We start from the raw sequence: 16,826 nt of genomic DNA on the forward strand, positions 1-16,826 counted from the left end.
AATTTGTCCTCACAGGAACTCAATTTACCTTTGCTGTCCCCATCCCTGCCCCATTCCTGTAAGCTGTGCCTTAACCGCACAGATCTCGAACATTTATGAATTTAAAGTTTGAGGCTTGTGCAGATGAGGATGGAGTTTGTAAGAATGGAGCAGGGACAGGAAAATTAGTTTCTTCAAGGATGGGGAAAAATTTGTCCCTGTCTCATTCTCTAGTCTCGATGCTGTAGTGCAACTGTATTCTCAGGATTGGTCATTTTGCTATTTTTAACTAAAACAATATTTTCTCAAGACTTCTGAATGATTTAAGAGATTTGAGTGGACAGTAGTGCAGGCATCTAGGTTTTAGGGTGTTGATAGTTGATTGTTGCACTGTGCATGATAGTTTTAGGATTTAATGTGCATGCGAGTCCTTTAGAAGTAGAACGGCCTAGTGGTTAGAGCAGCTGCCTTAGCATCCTATGGTTGTGAGTTCAATTCCAACTGCAGCTCCTTATGCCTATATGACTAGGCAAGTCACTTAACACTTCATTGCCCCAGGTACAAAATAAATTCCTTTCCAAAATAGGTAAACCACTTTACTTGCAACCACACAGAAAAAGTGGTACCTTTCGTTAAAGCATAATTAATCTCAATTTCTCTAGTCTGTACCAACAGGGCTCCCCTAGACAAATGTTAGTGGTGTTATAACTGTCCTATTCCCTCTGATCTGCAGCTAGACCAGCTGGTTTAGAACAGAATAGGGAGGCTAGCACTTGCTCTGACTTAATTGTCAGTCCAATTCACTGTAATCATAGAAAACTGGGCTCAATAGCACGGAATGTTGCTATTTGGGTCTCTGAGCAAAAGGGCAGATCAATTTCCATTCAAAATTAGATAAAATATTCTAATTACATATATTGGTATGAGTTTTATGACCACACTGAGTATTTACCAACTCAAGGTTATTTCAGATCCTGAGCCTATGGCTTTAATCATATATACTGTATACATCACCCTGCCTTCCTTTAAACAAATCAAGTGCTGTGCTGAATACTTATTACTAACAGCAGCACTAAACCTAGCATTGGCAACACTTACCTTTGATATCAACTAAATCCAGCACTGGCAAGACTCAAGTGACTCTGCTCTCCCTTGAATGAGCGTTTCAATCATAATGATATTCGGGGGGAATCTTGCCTGTGTTGCCAAACTGACAGCTGACTCAGCCTGTTCCAACGGCCATTTGTAACAACTATTTGGGTCTTTGCCAGGTGTGACCTAGCTTGGCCACTTGGAAACAGGATGCCAGGCTAGATGGACCATTGGTCTGGCAAGAATGACTCTTTTTATGCTAAGTTTGTAGAGAACGTGCCCCCCCCAAAATATGTACTTACCCTGGTAAGCTCTTTTCCAGTAGATAGGTAAGATATTCTAGACCGGGGTGTCAAATGTTGGTCCTTGAGGGCCACAATCCAGTCAGATTTTCAGGGTTGTTACCATGGCTGCATGTCATCTGCAGTAGGAATCTACTCCAGATTTTTTCTCTTTGTCTCTGGTGTACTTCACAGGGGCTCCTTAGCTCCATCTACAGTTAGTACCTAAGCACCAAGAGCCACTACATAAATGTGAAATAGAAACACCTTTGGCAATCAAGTTTAGCAATAACTATTCTGCTAAAGTAGTAACATTAGAACATCAACTGCAAACAGCCAACAAAGGCCTCAAAGGAGCTCAAACTACTCCCACAGAAAAAAATAACATACAGAATTCTTCCCAGGCCCCAAGGGCTGACAGACATCCAAGAAACATCTTGGAGAAGCATACAAGACAGTAGGTAGGTGCAGAAAGGGCAGGAGTCTAGAATGTCTCACCTAAAGAGCTTACCAGGGTAAGTTCATAATCTCTTTCCAGTGCAATAAGTGAGACATTCTAGACCAGTGGTTCTCAACCCTGTCCTGGAGGACCACCAGGCCAATTGGGTTTTCAGGCTAGCCCTAATGAATATGCATGGAGCAGATTTGCAGGCCTGGCACATCCATTATATGCAAATCTCTCATGCATATTCATTAGGGCTAGCCTGAAAACCCGATTGGCCTGGTGGTCCTCCAGGACAGGGTTGGGAATCACTGTTCTAAACAGATGGGACATCCAAAAGCAGGCCCCAAAAGCTAGGCTTGCTGTGCCGGTCTGTAAGACCAAGGACCCAAAGGCCGAGTCCCATCTTGCAAGATCAAGTGTGATATGATATAGGATTTCATTTTTTATGTTAAATTTTTATTATAAAGTAAAATAGATTTATAATTGTATGCTAAGTTTCTTCATAGAAGAGAAACAATACATTTTAGAATATGAAGGGAAAGTCTGGGCGTTAACCAAAGGAAAGGTTGAAAAGCCAGTTTTTAATTGCTTGCTTTAAGTTGGTTTAGGTGGAGGACTCATTGTCAAAAGTGAAGAGAGGGGAAATTTAGAGGTAAAGACCTAAGTATGCAAAACTTGGATGGTATATGCAGGATAGAAACAGAAAAAAATGAAGGCAGATAGTCCATCTGATCAATCTAGCCTGCCTATCTATGCCATCTCTCCCTTCCCTCTCCTTTAAACATCCAATGTATTTAGCCCGAACAGCCTTAAATTAAAAACTTGGAGGCCATTCCACCAATTTGCTAGCTTTCTCTGTGAAAATATTTTCTGAGGTTATTTCTTAAGCTATCCAGTTTCACCTTCATTTTATGCCCCCTCCTTCCAGAGCTTTCTTTTCAATTATAACACACTGTTTGGAGGGGGGCCCTCAGAAAAAAAGCATAATGTACCAAATAAAAGATCTTACATTTTAAAGTGGCTGTAAGAGGTAACATAATTAGTGTTACGAATCTGCTTCATAGCTGTTTATTGAACCAACTTAAGTCATTTCAGAGAAATGGTGGCAGGCTGTTTGGTTAAATCCACATATCGATTAATGTTTTCTTCAATAAGCATTTGAAGTATAGTAAACATAGTAAATGACTGCAGATGAAGATCGACATGGTCCTTCCAGTCTGCTCAATAAAACTCATAGCATGTTTTGCAATATAAAATGCTTGATCTCTCTGTCATTTTCAGGGCATTGACCAATCTGCCCAGCACTGGACATAACTCCCCAACTACTGCAGTTACTGTTGAAGCTTACTCCAGCCCACCTAAATGTGTGTAACCATAATCGGGGCACAGACCATAGAATTCTGTCCAGCACTGGCCTTATTTCCCAATTACTGGAGTTACCATCTAAGACCACTAAGTTTTGTTTTGCTTCTGTTCTCTTTCCATATATTTATTTTAAAAATTTATATACCATTTAAAAATAAGCGGTTTATATAATTTACATATACAAAATTAAAATGAAGACAGACAAGAGCAAATATGTGATAAAAGACATATAGTAAAATATACAATCCTCAGGAAAATACCGCAATGTGGATAGTAGAGATCATAGTTAATTCATCAGTTTTAGCAGAAGTAACTAAAAAAAATAAAGGCATCTACGAATAGCTAGCAATTTTGTATCTACCCGCCAAGGAGTTCCATAACTTAACTCCTGCACCACAGAACATCCTTTTACGAGTTTCAATGAGTCTTGGATTCACAGATGTCTTCAGTAATGCTAAACTTTCAGAACACAAAGATCTTTTTGGTGTATGACTGAGTATATTACTTTGAAGCAATTTGGGATGTTTCCATACAGAAATTGATGGCAAATCATCACTGCTTTATATTGGACTCTGAAGGTGACTGGAAGCCAATGTAATTTTTTGAGATATGGTGAAATATGATCATATTTAGACAAACCCATTATCAGATGTGCCGCTGCATTTTGCATAACCTGCAGTGCTCTGCATCTTGCCTTTGATATTCCAAGGTACAGAGCATTTCAGTAATCAAGCTGCAACATGACCATGGCCTTTGTGTTTATCCCATTTTTTTGTTTCCACCACCTTTAGGAGGGCATTCCAGGCATCCATCACCCTTTCAATGGAAACATATATCCTGTCATTACTCCTCAGCAAACAACCCCTCCCTCACCCTGCACCTAGTGCTATTTCTTCCCCTTCTTTGGAAAAGATTTGTTTGCATATTAATACCTTTCAAATATTTAAACATCTGTATCGTATCCTCTTTCTCTAGGTCAGGGTTTCTCAACCCAGTCCTTGGAACAACCAGCCAGTCAGGTTTTCTGGCCATCTACAGTGAATATACATGAGAGATTTGCATATAACTAGTATAGAGATAAAAAGTAGATTCCAATAATAAGACGCTTTATTTTAAAAAAAAAAAAAAAAGCACCTTTAAAATCAACCAGCATGGGCCCTGTTTTGCCCAAAACAGAACTTCTTTGGGGGTACGCTTTTTAAAACATGTAAGTCAAATAATGCATCATACAGTAAAGGAGACAGATTCAGCGAATTTGATATGCAGAAGGAGAGAGTGAATGTCTTAGACAAGCTGTTGACCAGAGACACTGGATTTGGGGCGTCCGGTTTGCTGACAAGGATCGGATGACATCTGGAGAAGTTTCGCAGCCAAAACAGTGAAGTCATTTCAAGCTGGTCTTCAGTCTTGTCTATTTTGGTTTTATTTTCTCACTTTCTTTTTAGTTTATATTATTTTATTTTTAAATCTCATTCATTGTTTTGCCACTTGGTTTTTGTTTCCTATTTTATTTTATTATTTAATTTCATTTAAATTTCCCAAGAATTATATAGTTTCAACGGTTCTCCCTTCTGCTTCTATTTCCTATCTTCCCTCTTTTTTCATCCTTTCAAAGTCCTTTAGATCATTGTAGTCCTATTAGAATGTTTATCACTATTTTATTTCTTCATTACTCTACTAATTGTCATTTTTTTCCAGGTACTTTAGTTAGATTGCGAGCCTTCGGGACAGTAAGGGAAATTCTAAGTACCTATTTTACTTATAATTTTAATGTACCCTATTGTCTATTTTTCTGTAAACCGCTTAGAATCCTAACGGAGTTTAGCGGTATATAAGAAATAAATTACATTACATTACATTACAGTAAAAGGAATCTAAAATTGACAATAGATACTTATATAAACCAAAAAAATCATATTATAGTAATTACTTAAATGTACTAATACATAATTAAAGAGTCCTTTTATTAAGATGCATTAACTGATTTAACGTGCTGAATACTAAGGCATCCATTATATTCTATGGGCACCTAATCTTTAGCACGCACTAAATTGGTTAGCGCATCTGTAACAAAAGGACCCCTAAATCACTGAATAAAAATAAATGACACATTAAAAATAATACAAAAGCAATTCCAAAACAAAAATGTGTGGCATGTTAGTAAAAAAAATCTTTAAAATAGGTTATATATCACAAACAACATTTGCATTTGACCAAGTATGCTATTGCTCAGCATAGATGTAAAAAAAAAAAAAAAATCAACCATCAAGTCAAAATGAAACATGCTGTATAAATTCTATGACAATATGAACGACTGGGGAAATGTAAGAAGAAAGTTCCTGAAGGTCAATAATATCCTGACACTATTAGAGGAACCAATGAAGCTACTTTAAATGCTTTTAACCTTGAGTAGTGCTCAGACTCCAAAGATGGATAGTAAGAACTCAGTATGGGGACAAGCCCCTATAGAGATTCTTATGGTATCTATCATTGCACCATATTGTGGTTAAAGGTGGTTTAAAGTGCTGTTTGAAACATGTTCATAAATCATTAGTCCATAAAAATGCGTACTGTCCAAATGTGAATAAACTTCAGAATAGTAATTTCAAAAGTAAACTTAGCTTGAAAAATATCAACAGCATGAGTTCAGTTTACTTTTGAAATTACTATTCTGAAGTTTATTCACATTTGGACAGTACGCATTTTTATGGACTAATGATTTATGAACATGTTTCAAACAGCACTTTAAACCACCTTTAACCACAATATGGTGCAATGATAGATACCATAAGAATCTCTATAGGGGCTTGTCCCCATACTGAGTTCTTACTATCCATCTTTGGAGTCTGAGCACTACTCAAGGTTAAAAGCATTTAAAGTAGCTTCATTGGTTCCTCTAATAGTGTCAGGGTATAAATTCTATGAACATGAATCTGGATGGTTCTAAGAATAAATTGTTTTTTTTAATTGTGAAAAGCTGGGGGGGGTTAAAGTACCTTTTGGATTTTCTAGTACCTCCTGGTTTTTAAATTGTGTTAAGTTGCTTAATGGAGGGAGTATATTCTTTTTGAAACTGCATTTGTGGGTTTTAGGAGCCACTTGGATATGATTCATGTTCATAGAATTCATGCAGTATTTTCCATTTTGACTTTTATTTACAGTGGTGCTGAGTCATATCACACTTGGTTGCGAGTGTGAGCATTGAACACTTCCTTGTGGCATGTAACCTATTTTTAAAGATTTTTCACTAGCAGCATGCCTCGCATGTCTTTTTGTTTTGGAATTGCTTTTGTATTATAATTTTCTGTTTATTAGTTCAGTGATTTATGTATTGGTACTTTTTAAAGTATGATGTTTTTGTTTTTATGCATGTGTATTTTGGATACCTTTATGTTGCATTTATTTGTCTTATGATTTAGAAATTTACCTCTGAAATGGCTCCGTTTTGGGTAAAATGGGGTCCATGTTGGATGATTTTAAAGGAATTTTTTAAATAAAGCATTTTATTAGCATTATCTGGCACTGTCTGCGTCTTCTAGCTATTTATGCAAGGCTGTGGATTTTTTTTACACCTCTGCTTTGGATTTCTATAATGGAGGTAGTGCATTCAAATTTCTTATGCATATCCATTGTGATTTATCATAAAAAACTGACTGGATGTGTCCCAAGGACTACTATTCTTTCTAGAGCACTATAAGATTATGCAGCACTGTATAGTCACAAAGGAGACTCCTGCTTGAGCTTACAATTTAAACAAGACAGGCAAACTGGATGCCAGGGTAGGGGTGCAGAGGGGCATAGGGTTATGAGTTGAAGGCTGTCTTAAAAAGGTGGGTTTTCAGCCTATTTTTGAACAAGGGAAAGGAAGGGGTGTGGTGGACTGACTGCTTATTCCAGACATATGGGGTAGCAAGATGAAAGGAACAAAGTCTGGAGTTGGAAGTGGAGAAGGGTATAGATAAAACCAATTTGAGGGCATGGAGTTCTCTGTAATGTATATAAGGAGACAAGAGATACTAAGGCTGCAGATGAACAGTGCTGGCTTTTGAAAAGCTGTCCAGACACCTGGATAGTCCTCTAAAAAAAGAGGACGTGTCCAGGTAAATCTGGATATCTGGTAACCCTACTTTAGAGTATCTACTCTAATCTTTATGTCATCTGCAAAAAGGCAAACTTCCTCCTAGCCCTTTGGCAATATTGCTCACAAATAAATAGAATTAGCCCCACTATGGATCCTTGAAGCATTCAACTACTCATTTTTTCCTCTGAGCAAGTTCCATTTACCTCTGTTGTCCATTCGATCAGTTTCCAATCCAGTTTACCACTTTGGTCCTAGTTTAATACTGCTCAGCTTATTCATCAAAGCCTTTGCTGAAATCCAAGTAAATTACATCTAATGTATGTGTCAGTTTAATAGAATGTAAGGATGGTCGCACCCCCACAATGTTAGGTGGTAGGGGTTAAGTGAAATGTGCACTGACCAACGCCAGGTCCCAGGTTCAGTTCCCTCACCGATGACTCACCAGGAAGTAGAATCAGAGGCACAGCCAGAGGTTTTTGCATAAAGAATATATTATAAAAATAGTCTTACAGAAAAGCAATATTTATAATCATTACAATTAAGTAGAGAGTATTACACTTAAATAGAGAGCCCAGCAGTTCCCCTGCCTTACAGAGTCCAGAAGGAATTGAGTGTGAAGTTTCAGGGAAAGGCAGAGAGAGAGAGGGGGATGGGGTGATGTTTCGTGTTCCATAGATAAAGAGAAGGATAGACAGAGAGATAGAGAGAGCTCAAGAGAGAATCAGAGTGCCAAGCCAAGAGATAGCTAAAGAGAGAGAGGGCCAAGACCCCTCTCCTGATAGCTTGATAGGAAAAGAGACACCCATAGCTCCATAGAAAAAGAGAGATAGATTGATAGAGCAGAGAGCAGGCTTTTATACCTTGGAATCTTATTCTGACTAGAGAAAATATTGTATCTCCCAGTATCTTTCTGTTTAGAACTTGCAAACTGTTTGAGACAATGGTCAATTTAATTGACAAAGGAGAGTGTGACATCTGCAAGCATGGTGATGGGATTAAGTCTCTGGCTTGATCTGTGCACCATTGTCCTAAGCACCCTCTTAATCAGACATTAACACCTTTTAGCTAGTCATGATTCAATCAGGGAAACTTAACACAGTTTCCCTCCACTAAGGGTCTATCTGCCTTCCCATGCCAGGGTCAGATTGATATAATTTCCCAGAGGCCTCTAGGCTGACAGTATGTCCTATATCCAGTCAAAGAAATCTGATTCATTTGATAAGATTTTTCTTTAGTAAAACTATGCTGTCTTGGAATGTGCAGGCTATTAGAATCTAAGAGGTTCGCTATACTTTCCTTCAGCAGAGTTTCCATTAGTTTTCAAAGCTGATGAAGCAATAGTAAAAGTTTGGCTGAACAAATCCAACAATGAAGAAGAAAAAAAAGTCATGTGTTATGGCATTTAAAGGTAAGCTTTGAATGAAGTTTGTTTCCTAGGCCCAGATGCACACAGCTCTGCCATCAAGGTAAAAAAATAGCATGGTGGGAGCATTTGTTTTTATTTGGCAATGTGCAACACAAATTGTGCAAATTATATGCATGCTTCTCATGCAAGCATTGCCAGTAAAAGGGGGAAGAACTGTGCCTAGCAATTGCTCAGAAGAGTAATTGCTAAGCACAGCGCCTCCCTCCTGTCAGTGCACAAAATAAAAAAAAATCTGCAGCCCCTGCTCGCCCTTCGGGCTCAGCAGCAGTGGAATCCCTGAACAGCTGAGCTGGCAGGAGAAGCCCTGATGCCTGCCAGCTCAGCTGTTTGGGAATCCTCCCTGAGCTGGCAGGGAGTGCAGGGGCTGTCTGAGTCACCCCTCCCACCAATATCCCCTCCTGAGCCACAGAGCCCCCACACACACTGTTCCCCATCCCACTGAGTCCCTCCACTCCCCAAAAGAAAACATGGTCTAGTGGGCTGGGTTGGGTCTCCCCTCCCCCATATCTTTTGTAAAAGGTTCTGAAGGAGGGGTGCCTACCTTTTTAAAATAGCTGCCTTCCCTTTCCTGGTACATCCTGGGATGCACTAGGAGGGACCTAAGGCCCATCCCCTGTGAAAAGCCTTAGGCACTGGTCTGGTGCATCCTGGGAGGAGCCTAAGACCCTGATTTGCTCAGTTGTCTAAGGCCCCTACCATGGGAAGGGGAAGGACCACCATTTTGAATACAGGGGGGTGGACCACCAGGTCCTTTTTGGTGTTGGGATTGGGGGGGTTGTAACAGAGGGTTTGTGGCAAGGGGTCTTTTTCTTTTTAATGGAGCATTGGAGCCTTTAAAGGCAGGGCTTGCTGTCATAGCCTTTACTTTCCTGTCAGTGTATGAGCCAATCAGCTCTCAGGCATTGACAGTAAATTAAGACTATGACATCTCAGCCAGGGGTTAGGAACAAGAGCTGCAATCCAGTCAGGTTTACAGGATTTCCCCAATGAATATGCAGGAGATCTATTTGCAGGCACTGCCTCCATTATATGCAAATACATCTCATTGCTACATACCACAAAAAACTATTCACATAATAAATACAAAATATAAACCCTTTTATTAAATTTTTAAATATACCATATAAATTACCTAAATCACATTTCATACATATATCACACAAACAGCCCACCAGTTCAACCCATTAAAATTTAAGATCAAACTTGTGCAGTTCCATTAAATGTTCACCCATATAACCATGTGTTAGCAGCAACCAAAATAAATTGCACTAGATGTTTCTTTGTTGCATCTATTCATCAATCAATTTGATTTCCATATATCAAGTTCTTTATTATTCTATAATGCCCCAAATTTTCAAATTGTGCATGATGATCACGCTTGACACAATTCCATGTTTTGCCACTAGGGCGTCTTCAAGAGCTTATCTGATCTCGGCTCCATCTCCTAGTTCTTCATCATACAAACTCTCCAAAGGCAGCTGACGGATAGGACCTCCAAATCAGGATCAAAACAGCAGTCACCCGTGGCATTCTGGTTTGGAGGTCCTATTTGTCTAAGCTGCCTTTGGAGAGTTTGTATGATGAAGAACTATTTTCTTGCTCAAAAGGTCCCATCTGTAATAGATTTACCTGCTTGATTAATGCTTTTAAATAAATTTTTAGTTTTCTTATAAATGTTCTGAGTCTTAGTTCTTGAATAAATATTCATATATTATATATTTAATTGTGGTGACAGAGCTAAGTTTTTTTTATCAAGCGAGCTAACTTCCCCAAATTAATAGTGCTTTATAAGTTGTATTAGTGCTTAAGTCCGTTACATTAACGTGTGCTAGAATAGATGTGTAAACTTTTAACAATGGGGTATTGAGGCCATTCTTTCTTTCTCTTTCTTTGCTTCCTGCTACCCCTGTCCATCAGTAGCCCTTCTCCCTTCCTTTTACCTTCCCCCTGTCCAGCAGCACCCCTTCCCTGCTCACCCCTGTCCAGCAGTAGCCTTTCTCCCTTCCTGTTACCTCCCCCCTGTGCAACAGCAGTATTTTTCTTCCTCTCCCCTTCCCTGGTCTTCTTTCTCCCTCTTTCACTCTGTCTCCCCAAAAGGGTGCTGCAGCAGTATTTCCCCCCCCCCCCCCCCCCCATGGCTCACACAGCCATCGGCAGCATTTCTCATACTCTCTCCTCCCCTCGGGTATCGCACATCCGTTGGCAGCGCAGCATTCACAACGTATTGCTCCTGCTTGCTTCGGGCCTTTGTCGCTGCCGGGTCCCACCTACTTTATGTTTCTGTGAAGGCAGGACCTGGCAGCGAGGAAGGCCTGAAGCAAACAGGAGCAGTGAGCTGAAGCTTCCCTCCATGCCCTATCTGCCTCGAATGCCGCCCTAGCCAGGAAGCGACTTTGGCCATGCTCCGGGGGCTCTAACACTGTGTTTGCCAGCTTCACTTCTCCCTCCCCCCTCTCCAGTTTCAGAGGAACTGGGTCGGGAAGCCGGCAAGCAGAGTGTAGTCAGAAGTTAGCTGGCATCAGATATCAGGAAATCAGCTGAGGCAGGCACTGCGCATGCGCGGGCATAGCATCATGGATCACGGACCCACCAAGTTTGAAGTACGCCTGCACACTAAGGGTATTATAGCGGATTCCTCTCTATGAAAGCGAGATAGCTTATTGGTGAAGTTCCATCCATTTAATTATTTTTATAACATTTTAAGGGTGGAGAATGTAGGCATTTAACACTTTTCTGAACAGATGGCTGTGCTGGCTCAAAGACCACATCAGAAATTCACTTTTAAATCCATCAAATTAATATACTTTAACTCCAAGCAGAATTGTAAAACCATATCATTTTTACTTTAAGTCCCTCAGACTAAATGATCTATTGGGTCAGGCAATAATTCAAAATTCATAACCCCAGCAACATTAACTATATCATGGTATATATTTTAAGATCATGTCAGAATTATAAAATCATTTCATGCTACATTACCAATGCTCATAAGATCTCTATGAGTGTCAGAAGCAGCACAGAGCATTCAGGCCACTGGCCTGCACTAAAAACGGCTTTCACAGTTTTGTAACAGGGGGGTTTAGGTAGGAAGCTAAAATCCCAGAACCTCCATAGTAACATTTTTCAGACGTGTTCCATGTGCAGGACCAAGAGATAGGCAGAACTATGGAGTCTCAATGTGTGGTTGAGGTGATGGTGCAGGGAGAAGGGTTTTAGATTTGTCTGGAACTGGGTGACATTCTGGGGAAGGGGGAGCCTATTTCACAAAGATGGCCTCCAAATTAACCAGCCTGCTGGTATCAATATTTAAAAAGGAGATAGAGCAGCTTGTAAACTAGAAACTGGGGGAAGATAAAGCATCCTAAAAGTGAGGTTGCAATAGAGACTTTAATAGACCAGGTGTTCTTAAATACAGAGCAGACAGATTTTAAGGATTGCAAATTATCCATGTCAATTGCTGAGCAATTTGTAAATAGGAGTGACAAACACTGAAATGTACGATGCAAATGCTAGAAGCCTAAGAAACAGGAGGGGAGATTTAGAATATATTGCACTAAATAGGCATCTCTGGGATCTGGTGGAAGAAGGATAACCAATGGGACATTGTGATGCCAGAGTACAAATTATGTGGATCGAATTGGTGAAGGCAAACATAGCATTATGGAGTGCCTTGAAATTCTATAGGAACCATAGCACACCTTAGAATATATATGTAAAGGGAAAAGATAATAACAGGAAAATGCTACTGTCTGCCTAGCCAGGATGAGCAGACAGATGCAGAAATGTATCAGAAATTAAGGAGGCTTAAAAAACTGGGTAACGCAATAACAAAGGGTGATTTCAATCACCCTGATATTGACTGGGTAGAAACATAGAAACATAGAAAAAAGCGGCAGAAAAGGGCTACAGCCCACCAAGTCTGCCCATTCCAAGTATCCCCCCCCCCCCTGAATTTACTTCCTTAAAGATCCCACAAGAGTATCCCATTTATTCTTAAAATCCGTCACGCTGCTGGCCTTTACCACCTGGAGTGGTAGTCTGTTCCAATGATCCACCACTCTTTCGGTGAAGAAGTACTTCCTGGAGTCGCCGTGAAACTTCCCTCCCCTGATTTTCAGCGAATGTCCTCTGGTGGTCGAGGGACCCATGGGCCAGGAGATATCATCTTCTGGCTCGATGCGTCCCGTGATGTATTTATACGTTTCGATCATATCTCCCCGTTCTCTTCTTTCCTTGAGTGAGTACAGTCGCAACTTCTGTAGTCTTTCTTCATATGGGAGATCCTTGAGCCCCATGACCATCCTGGTGGCCGTTCGCTGAACCGACTCGATCCTTTGCACGTCCTTTCGGTAGTGTGGTCTCCAAAACTGAACACAGTACTCCAAGTGCGGCCTCACCATGGCTCTGTACAACGGCATCATAACTTCAGGTCTCCTGCTGACGAAACCTCTGCGGATACACCCCAATATTTGTCTTGCCTTGGAGGAAGCCTTCTCCACTTGATTGGCAACTTTCATGTCTTCACTAATGATCACTCCTAGATCGCGTTCCTCCGTGGTCGTAACCAAGGTCTCGCCATTTAGTACATAAGCTCTACGCGGGTTTCTCTTGCCCAAGTGCATTATCTTGCATTATGCACTTGGGCAAGAGAAACCCGCGTAGAGCTTATGTACTAAATGGCGAGACCTTGGTTACGACCACGGAGGAACGCGTAAATGTAACATTTCCTTTATGAAATGAGGGATTGTTTTATGGAGCAGCTGGTTCAGGAACTGACAAGAGGTGAAGTGATTCTAGACTTATTCCTTAGGGCAGTGTATCACAAACTGTGTCCCTCCTGAAATTTCAGATGTGCCGCGAGATGCTGGGGAGGAGGAGAGGCACGGGTACCAGCTGACTGCCTATAGGACATGCCACTGCTAGACAAAATTTGTGGGACATTGACTTAGGAGAACACATGATTTTGTGCATGAGGTAATGGTGCTAGGACCACTTGATATCTGTGATCATAACATGATCAGATTCAATATCTCTACGTATACACCGGAAATTCAATACAATAGCATTTAACTTAAAAAAAGGAGAATGAGGGGTGTCACGTGACTAGCCACAAGATGGCTGTGTAGTACTTTTTCTCTGCTCCAGACCGCGCTTCAAACATCTTTTTCGTCCCCTAATACCATTTGCTCAGGTCAGTACGTCGCATATTTTTTTTCCTAAATGGCGTCTAAATTGACCAAAGCCGACGGTGCTTCTCAATCTGGCTCCACAACTTCGCACAATGCCTCTAAAAGATCTAAACATGAGCCTCCTTCGCCAGTTAAGCCCGGTACTGCTAAAGATCATGAGGATTCACTTTCTAATGATCTGCAAACCTTGCGAACCCTAATGCAGGAAAATCTATCCGCTACTGTTGATATCAAAATGGAAATAGGCAACATCCTGCAACAGTTAAAACAACATAATGCAAGGATCGATCTTACCGAGGAAAGATTATCAGCTCATGATTCCCAGTTTCTCGAAGTACAGAGGGGCCTTAACAAAATCTCACTCCTGCAACATGATATTGATGACCTTTCGAATCGGATGAGACGGAGCAATGTGAGAATCATTGGGATTAGTGAGTGGACAGAAGGGAAAGACCTCATGTCCTATCTCTACTCTTTCTTACCTGAAATTTTGAAAATTAAATTCGATCCTCCTTTGGAGATTGAAAGAGCGCACCGTGTGCCATCCGGCCCCCCCTCTCCATCGAAGCCGGCTCACCCGATTGTGCTGAAACTCCTGCGATACACGCAAGCCTTGCAAATTCTACAGTCTGCTAAGTCTCAGCCTTCCTTACTTCTGAACGGTAAGAAGATCTTTTTCGCTCCTGACCTCTCAAAAACCTCTGTGCATAAACAAAAAACCTTTCTCTCAATGCGTCCTCTACTAAAGGGCATTGGCGCTCAATACGGGCTTTTTTATCCTGCTCGTATGAAAATCACATATCGCAACACCACAAAGATCTTTGATGAACCACAGGATCTTCAGAAATTTCTAGATGACAACGCTAGCGACATGACCTGAGCTATTTGTTTTGTATACTTTCTTCAGACTTTTGCTTTGGGGACTGCGCACCTCTGATTGTTCGGTCTGGAGAGTGTTCTACTACACCTATCTTATCAGCATGAGACCCCCATGGATGGAGTATCCTTTTACTTCATACTAGTGCCCATCAGCATGAATACCTTCTTCTGTTTTGTTTTTTCCTTTTGTTTCTCCTTTTTGATCTTTTTTTTGTGCAACATGGAGCTATGCTTAGACTCTTTCTGTTTATCTGCAGCTATTCACTTTTCAAGCCAAGACTTCAACTTGCTCCTACTGACTAACTAATCATGGTTCATCTGCACATTGCATCTCTTAACGTTAAGGGGATAAATAGCCCCATAAAAAGAAAAAAGATCCTACATTATTTTAAGCACTTGGGAGTTAACATATGCCTCCTACAGGAATCACATCTCAGCTTGGAGGAGGCACACAAAATGTCTGGAGGTTGGATTCAGCACTGTTTTGCTGCCCCTGCTCTGGGGAAAAAGAATGGAGTTATTACACTAATTAGCAAGTCTCTCCATTTCCAACTTCCTTCTCACCAGTTCGATCCTGCTGGTAGATGGTCATTGCTTGAAGGAACCATTGAGGGACGACCTCTGACCATAGTTAACCTCTACGCTCCGAATGCTGATGATCCCTCTTTTTTTCCAGTTTTTTAGAGATGTCTACAAAACCTCCTTGTCTTCTAACACAATAGTTGCGGGTGACTTTAACTTCCTATTGGATCCTTTTTTGGATAGATCTTCTGCTTGTCGCCCTGCAAAGCTTCGTGTGAGAACCTCTGTGACACAACTCATGCACTCCTTTGGCTGGTCTGACATCTGGCGGATTTTGAACCCCAAGGAGCAAGATTTCACTTTCTTTTCCACGCCTCACAAGACTTTTTCTAGAATTGATTACCTCTTCTGCTCCAAAGACATACTATCATCGGTCACTGGCGTTAAAATCCATGATATTACTGTATCAGACCATGCGGCCGTGTCTTGTTCCATACATTGGTCTATACCTTCCTCTTCTAGACCTTGGAGATTGAACAATATCCTTCTACACATGATGATGATTTTGTTTCTCATATCACTGCAGCATCAAAGTCTTTCTTCTCTACCAATGTAAATTCTGTTTCTAATTACTCTATCCTTTGGGAAGCATACAAGGCATGGCTCCGAGGGGAATCGATTAACTACTCAGCCTTCCGCCTTCAACAAAAGAAATGTGACCTTCAGAAATTGGAATCCAAAATTCATACTACGGAGACTCTACTGTACCATCACTTTGATCATTCTATTTATAAATCCTTGCAACAACTTACATTTCAATACAACGAAGTCTTCAGTAATCTTGCCTCTGTAACTCTGTTTCACAGATCCGTTACGTTTTATGCCTCTTCCAACAAATCTGGACATCAACTGGCTTTGTATCTAAAGGACAAGAGAATGAAACATTGAGTATCTCATCTTAAATCCTATTCTGGATCAATTAAAACTGCTACTAAGGACATACTGGAAGAATTTAGAACATTCTATGACTCACTATACACCTCTGAATCTTCTCCATCCATTCACCAGTCTATTGATCTACCTTCCATATCTGCATCTCAGCATCAGACTCTACAACAACCAATCACTCTCTCTGAAATTTCTTCAGCTATCTCCTCCATGGCTTCAGCAAAAACGCCCGGCCCCGATGGACTTCTTTCCGAATTTTATAAATCGTTTTCATCTCTCCTTTCACCTCATCTTTTACTATACTACCAAGATCTTACTGACTCTCCAGATAATCTCCGCCGCTTCCATGAAGCAACCATCATTGTCCTTCCAAAGCCGGATAGAGACACATAACTGGTTAAGAACTACCAACCAATTTCGCTATTGAACTTGGACTATAAGATATTTGCTAAATTACTTGTCTTCAGACTTGAAAAAAACCATGCCTTCTTTAATACATAGAGATCAAGTGGGTTTTCTGAAAGGTAGATATGGTGCTGATAATACCAGATTGCTGTGTCATATCCTCCACTCTGCCCTGTCTATACACCATCCAATGCTGCTGGCCTCTCTAGATGCT

Source organism: Geotrypetes seraphini, chromosome 8 (genome assembly GCF_902459505.1).
Source record: "Geotrypetes seraphini chromosome 8, aGeoSer1.1, whole genome shotgun sequence".
NCBI lineage: Eukaryota > Metazoa > Chordata > Amphibia > Gymnophiona > Dermophiidae > Geotrypetes > Geotrypetes seraphini.